Source organism: Procambarus clarkii, chromosome 54, assembly GCF_040958095.1.
Source record: "Procambarus clarkii isolate CNS0578487 chromosome 54, FALCON_Pclarkii_2.0, whole genome shotgun sequence".
NCBI lineage: Eukaryota > Metazoa > Arthropoda > Malacostraca > Decapoda > Cambaridae > Procambarus > Procambarus clarkii.
The window spans coordinates 34,070,639-34,078,811 of NC_091203.1; positions in this window are offsets into that span (position 1 = coordinate 34,070,639).

The window sequence follows — 8,173 nt, forward strand, 5'->3', positions numbered from 1 at the left end:
TCCTTAACGTTACAAATGAGGTGGTAGAGGTACTGGGATAAAAAAAAAAAGGAAATAAACTTAGTGATTATTTTAATATACAAACCGACAGATGCAACGGCCGAGGAACTCACAGGACGGATAAACAAAATAGAGATATTAACAGAGAAAATAGAGCCTGGATAATTTGGAGAACTCGATACTTGATATTGTCTTCCTAGGTGACTTCAACTTGCCTAGTCTCAGATGGAGAATAGCAAACAATAATATTATACCAGGAAATCTATCGGCACTTAACCAACCACAGATTAGAGAACTACTTAAATTCTGTGACAAATTTTCACTCAACCAGCAGATATCAGAGCCAACGAGAAATTAAAATATTCTAGATCTGATCTTTACGAACAATGAAGACATTATCAGCGATATTTCGAAATCAGATACCATATACTCAGATCACAAGCTCATTGAAGTGCAAACGACCATCAATACTCAGAATAGACCTAAAACGCTGATCAAGCGAGAAGGGCTATTCAGTAAATTCAATTTTAATAATAAAAAGAAAGACTTGGAGAAAATAAACAGTGAACTTACCAACATTCCATGGGAAACTTTTCTAAGTAATACAAGTCCTACAGAAGGAACAGAAAAACTGACATCGGAAGCGTATCAAGTCTGTCTGAAACATGTTCCTTTGAGGAAAGCCAGAAAGAGATCCAACGTAGAAATAGAATGCAGACGACACTATAAAACAAGGAAAAATTTAACGGAAATGCTTAAGCAGACACGAATTTCCCGTGAAAGAAGGAATAATTTAAATAGGGAGATTGAAGAAATCGAGCGGAAATTGAAACACTCATATCAAACTGAAGAAAGGCAGTTAAAACAGAAAGCAATTCAGGAAGTAAAGAAAAATCCAAAATACTTCTTCACATATGCGAAATCAAAAGCAAAAACCACTGCCAGTATTGGACCTATTCGTAAAGTGAAGGTTCATACACGGAGGATGAAAAAGAAATTAGTGAAATCCTAAAAAAGCAGTTTGAGGACATGTTAAGCACTCCAATAAACAACATGAAAGTGGAAGATCCAGACAATTTCTTTATGTGAAATATCCAAACCCCTGTATATAAAACTGATATCAACACGAGCGTACTAGACTTTGAAAGAGAAATTGACATGTGTACATGTGCACACATATATGTTCAGAGGTGTATGTTCGCTCATGTACATTCCGAGACACATGTGCACACGTGAACACTCTATGGCACGTGTGCACATATGTACGTGCTGAGGCACATGAACACACATGAACACTGTGAGGTATATGAACACACATTGCACATGTGGATTAAATGCAACAGGAACAATAACTATGAGGCGGAGCTCTAGAGTTGAATCTCACTCCCGTAAACAGAATGAGGTAAACATTTGACTTAAAGATGGCGATCATGTTTACGAAAAGAGGCGGACATGATATCTTGAATAAAAGTCTCCTGCCCCTGACGTGAATAGCTTACTATACGCAGTAGATTTTTTTTATAACACTAGAGTGGACCATCCATATTGGATTAAATTTGTGCTTGAAAGAGAACATTTTTTAGAAAGGGAATGACAGCGTGGCTTACGAATCTGTACGAGTTTTTCTATATAGATGCTGAGATGAGGCACGAGAGAGAAGTATGGGTGGCTCACACCTTCCCAGATTGTTAAGAACCCTGTGACAAGGTTCTCCTCAAAAGGTTGAAACACAAACTGAAATGTAGCAGACTGGAGTAACCGAGTCAAGATGGAGGGAAGTAGCAAGAGGAATTATGCAAGGCTCGGTACTGGGACAACTATTGTTCTTGAGTTACGTAAATAACCTTCAGTAAAAAGTATTCTTAAACATGTCAATGTTTGCAGATAATGCTAAGCTAACGAGAAGAATAAAAACCGAGAGGGATGTCATAATGATTCACGAGGACCTGGACATGCTATAGGAATGAGCGGACAAGTGGTTGTTGGAGTTTAATTCCCCAAAATGTCAAGTAATGTGGTTACTTGTTACAAAGTAATGTAAAAGGAGACAGATATGTGAATACAGTTAAAAAGTTGAAAACCCTCACAACACCAAGAAAGGGAATAAAAGTCGTTTGATGTAACTTTAGTCTTAACACCAGACACACATTAACAGAATAATATCAGCCTCACAGGAAAGACAACCACACATAATAACAGCATTCAAGAATGCAACCAAGGAAGCAATCAGAACATTATACCCGACGATTCCCGACATTATTATTATTATTATTGGACAGCAATCCAATAATAAGAAAAAAAATGAGAGGGAGCTCAGGTTGAAGTTGGTGACACTAATATGGCAGAGAATGTAAGGAAATACTCCCATGCAGCGAGAGTTGAGAATAATTGGAATCATCTTCTACCAGAGGTGGTGAAGGCAACCAACATTCACATCTTGAACAGTTAAGAGTTCAACTATTCAACTGTTCAACATGTGGAATTTCGCTCCTCGTGGACAAAACTAGGTAATAATTTTTACTTAGAGGCGATAACAAACTCATAGGATACCAAAAAACTCTCCTATGTACACAATACTGTGTAGATAGGTTAATGGATCAGACGATTAATGTTTTATCATCAAGTACGAATTGATTTGCAATTACTCTTTCAATGTGAATGAAAGTTTAATTTAGTTTTCATTTGTACACGTTTAATAGTAGAAGGAATAAGGAAAGAATTATAAAATATTCATTAAGTTTAGTACAAAAAAAGAGCATTACAGGGTTTGTTTGACCTGCGGAGTGTGAGGCCGCGGAGGACGCTGCCACACCTGGACTACTGCGGCTCCTGATTATTCTTGCATGGTCACTGATCTTATCTTGTATAAACACTAACATTATGATTACCAGAAGGAAGTCACATGTGTGTGTTCGCTTGTTTCGTGTAAGTGTGTGTGAGTGTATGAATGGAAATGCTTTTTGACATTTGAGTTTCAATATTATTCAGAAACTATATTCGTAACATCTTACACAAATTGTGTTTTTATGTAAGTACATTTATGCGCTAGTTTGCCATAATATGTATATTTGAAATGACTGTTTGCTTAACAGAGGGTTTGCTTAAGTGTGAATGTGTACTTACCTATTACTGTCAAGAGAGGAGTGAGGTCTAGCTCCTATATGTCCCACCCACTGGCATGGTACCTGTTGTGTTTCAACTTATTTACTCCGACTTTCAGGTTCTTTGTAGAATTGAGCCCATTAGTTGGGGATGGAGGTGGCTTCCTCAGCTTCCTCTTTTACAGCATTCCACTTGTTAAATACCCGTACTGGGTACGAGTACTTTCTTAAGTCCCTTCGGCCCATTTGCTCCCCAGCCTTCACCTGTGTCCTCTTGTCTTGCTCTCTCTCAGTCTCAAGTGTTTATCCTTATCCATCTTATCTCTTTCCCTTAATATCCTGCAAGATGTGATCATATTCCCTCTGGTCATTCTACCTTGTAGGGTTGAGAGATGCAGTTCCATTAGCCAATGTTCGTAGCCCTCTTAGCTCTGGCTCCAATCTTGTTGCAAACCTTTTTACTTTTTATATTTTTGCTTTATGTTTCACAAAGTGCAGGTTACATACTGGTGATGAGTATTCCAGTATTGGTCGTACAACTCTTGGGTAGATTACATTGAAGAAGTTCTGATTCAGGTTCCTAAACGATGACTTTACATTTGCCAACATCCCATAAGCTGCTGATATTATCTATTTAATGTGTGCTTCCAGTTGAGTGTCAAAATTGTATCCACTCCTATATCCTTCTCACTTTCTGATTAATGTAGCTGCCTTCCCCGTATCGTGTAGATGCCTTCTGATCTCCTCTCTCCCTTTCTACCTTCATTACCTTACACTTGTTGGAATTGAACTCCAGCAGCCATTTGTCTGACTACTACTGTAGTTTGTCAAGGCCCTCTTGAAACTTTCTGCAGTTCTCATCTGTTTTCTCATTCCTCATTAGCTTTGCATCATATGATAACATTGATAAGTCTGAGCTGTTTCTTTCGGGTAGGTCGTTCATATAAATTAGGAGCAGCATTGGTTCTAGGATAGAGCCTTGTGGGACCACACTTGTTACATTCCTCCAGCTTGACACCTCTTCTCTGACTTGACTCTCTGTTTTCTATCCATCAAATACTTCCTCAACCACTCCAGTGCTTTCCGAGTAATTCCTAGCCTCGTTCTCCATCTTCTACAACACTCTTTCATAAGGAACAGTGTCAAATGGATTTTCTTATTTTGGTAACCTTGTGATAAAACTCAATCGATTTTGTCTGATGCGACTTTCCATTCCTAATCCGTGCTGATTTTTAGTCACAAATTCGATCCTCTCAAAACGCTCCACCGTTCTCGACCTGACTACTTTCTCCAGAACTTTGCAAGGAACACTTGTCAGTGGCACTAGTCTATAGTCTAGTGCCTCCATTCTATACCCTTTTTCAATATAGAGACAACGTTTGCCTTTTTCTAGATATCTGGGAACTTCATATCTCAAGCGTTTTATTGAAACTTTTAAACAATGGGTGATAGTGCTTTTGCAGCCTCCTACAGCAGGTATAGTGAGATTAGGTTTTGCCCCATTGATTTTTGTCACATCTAGTTCCCCCTGGGATTTTTTCACATCTTCCACAGTGACTACAATGCCATTCGGTATTTCCTCTGGCCTTTCATTATGCAACTTTGGTTTCCATTCATAGTTTTAATGTTAAGGTCAACAGAAATCTTTTGTTGAGTTTCTCGCATGCCTTCTTATTCTCTGTGAGAGCTCTGCTTTGTTTTCTTAATCTGAGAACATGGTCTTACACATTCCTTTTTCTCCTTATTTGGATATAGATCACATTTTGGTTGTTCATGAGCTTTTGCAGCAATGTCATTCTCAAATTGCCTTTCTGCTTCTCGCCTAATTCGGGGGTATTAATTCTATGTTCTCTTTGGAGCCTCTTTAATTGTTTTCTATTCTGAGATCTCTCTACCAATTTAAGGCTTATTTTTTCCTTTATTTAGCTGTCCTGCATAGCCTATTCAACTAGGGGTTTACTTCACAGTTTCCATCCACCTCCTTCTTGGTTGGTACGAACTGTTTCGTTGCATCGGCCCGTTTCCCTACAATGGTTGATACCTGGTTGTTTTGGTTCTGGGAGTTCTTCCACTCCCCAAGCCTGGCGCGATGCCAGGCTTGACTTGTGAGAGTTTGGTCCACTAGGCTGTTGCTTGGAGTGGCCCGCAAGTCCACATACCCACCACAGCCCGGTTGTTCCGGCACTTCTTGGGGAAAACAATCTAGTTTCTTCTTGAAGATGTCCATGTTTGTTCCGGCAATATTTCTTATGCTCGCTGGGAGGATGTTGAACAATCGCGGACCTCTGATGTTTTTACAGTGTTCTCTGATTGTGCCTATGGCACCCCTGCTCTTCGCTGGTTATATTCTGCATTTTCTTCCATATCGTTCAGTCCAGTCCAGTACGTTGATATTTTACTGTGCAGATTTGGTATTTGGCCCTCCAGTATCTTCCACGTGTATATTATTTGATATCTCTCTCGTCTTCTTTGTAGTGAGTACATATGGAGATCTTTGAAAAGATCCCAATAATTTAGGTGCTTTATCGCGTCTATGCGTGTCGTATATGTTCTCTGTATTCCCTTCATTTCAGCAATCTCTCCTGCTCTGAAGGGGGAAGTGAGCACTGAGCAGTACTCAAGACGGGACAACACAAGTGACTTGATGAGTACAACCATTGTGATGGGATCCCTGGATTTGAAAGTTTTCGTAATCAATCCGATCATTTTTCTGGCTGACGCAATATTTGCTTGGTTATGCTCGCTAAACGTTAGGTCGTCAGACATCATTATTCCCAAATCCTTGACATGCTGTTTTCCTACTATGGGCAGATTTGATTGTGTTTTGTACCCTGTATTATGTTCAAGGTCCTCATTTTACCATATATCATATTTTACTATATTTACTAGTGATAAATTCCAGTACCTGGAATTTATCACTGTTAAACATCATGTTATTTTCTGATGCCCAGTTGAAAACTTTATTTATATCAGCTTGAAGTTTTTCAATGTCTTCAGCCGGGGTAATTTTCATACTGATTTTTGTGTCATCTGCAAAGCATGATACGAAACTGTGACATGTATTTTTGTCTATATCTGATATGAGAAAAGCAGGAAAATAAGGAAAAGCAGCGGTGCAAGGACTGTACCCTGATGTTCAGAGCTTTTAACTGCGCTTGGACTAGATTTTATTTGGTTAACTGTTACTCGTTGAGTCCTGTTTGACAGAAAACTGAGTATCCAGCGTCCAGCTTTACCGGTTATTCCCATTGACTTCATTTTGTGTGCTATCACACCATGGTCACATTTATCGAAAGCCATTTTCGATGTCCTTGTATATCACATCAGCATTCTGTTTTTCTTCTAATGCCTCATTGACTTTGTCGTAGTGATCAAGTAGCTGTGAGGCACGATCTTCCCGCTCGAAATCCATGTTAGCCTGGGTTGTGAAGGTCATTGATCTCCATGAAATTGGTGACCTGACTCCAAATCACTCTCTCAAATACTTTTATTATGTGCGACGTTAGTGCAACTGTTCTATAATTCTTTGCCAATGCTTTGCTTCCTCCCTTGTGTAGAAGGGCTGTCTGTTACTTTAAGTGCATCTGGTATCTCCCCCGTGTCCAAGCTCTTCCTCCACATTATACTGATTGCCTGTGCTACCGGCACTTTGCATTTCTTTATAAATATTGAATTCCATGAATCTGGACCGGGGCCAAGTGCATGAACACGTTTTCGATTTCTCTTTCAAAGTCTAGTATGCTCATGTTGATATCAATTATATTTACAGGGTTTGGATATCCCGCATAAAGAAATTGTCTGGAACTTCCACTTTCATGTTGTTTATTGGAGTGTTAAACATGTCCTCATACTGTTTTTTTTAGGATTTCACTAATTTCTTTGTCATCCTCCGTGTATGAACCTTCACTTGTACGAATAGGTCCAATACTGGCAGTGGTTTTTGCTTTTGATTTCGCAAATGTGAAAAAGTATTTTGGAATTTCTTTATTTCCTGAATTGCTTTCTGTTTTAACTGCCTCTCTTCAGTTTGATATGAGTGTTTCAATATTTGCTCGATTTCTTCAATCTCCCTATTCAAATTATTCCTTCTTTGACGGGAAATTCGTGTCTGCATAAGCATTTCGGTTTTTTTCCTTCTGTTATAGTTTGTTCTTTCTTTTATAGTGAATTCCATCATCTCATTTGCTGTTTTCCCTTCCATTTGTCTTTCCCACTGAATTTCTCGCAGAAAATTGTTCACCATGTAGTTTGCCCTGCGCCTTTAATCTCTCTTCTTCTTCAATAAGAATCTGTGTGTAACCAATTCCTTCAGTTCGACTTCTGTACTCAAGAATGACAATGTTGTGGTTGCTAGCTGCTAGAGGCATATTATACCTACCTGAGTGATTCTAAGTGAGTAGATTCACTTCTTTATATTTTCTTGAAAATGGGTGAGAAACATTGTAATAAATGTTCACATTATTAATCGTTTGGAAAACAAAATATTCACTCAATAATGGTGTAACCCCTACACAGCCTCCGGACTATGAGTCCAAGGACTACTCTCGACCTTCGGGCTGTGAGGCCAAGGATGATTTTATACCTCCGTACTGTGAGGCTACAAAGGACTCTCGACCATCGGACTGTGATGCCATAGAGGAATCTCGACCAGCGGACTGTGATGCCATGGAGGAATCTCGACCATCGGACTGTAAGGCTATGGAGGACTCCCAACCTCATGACTGTAAGGCTACGGAGGACTCTCGACCTCTGGATTGAGAGGCCAGGGAGGACTCTCGACCGCCTGACTGTGAGACCAAGGAGGAATATTGACCTCCGGACAGTGAGGCCATTGAGGCCTCTCGACCTCCGGACTGTGAGGCCAAGTAGGACTCTCGATCTCCTGACTGTGAGGCCACGGAGGACTCTCGACCTGTTGACTGTGAGGCCATGGAGGACTCTCGACCTCCGGACTGTGAGGCCATGGAGGACTCTCGACCTCCGGACTGTGAGGCCATGGAGGAATCTCGACATCCAAACTGTGAGGCCATGGAGGACTCTCGACCTCCGGACTGTGAGACCAAGTAGGACTC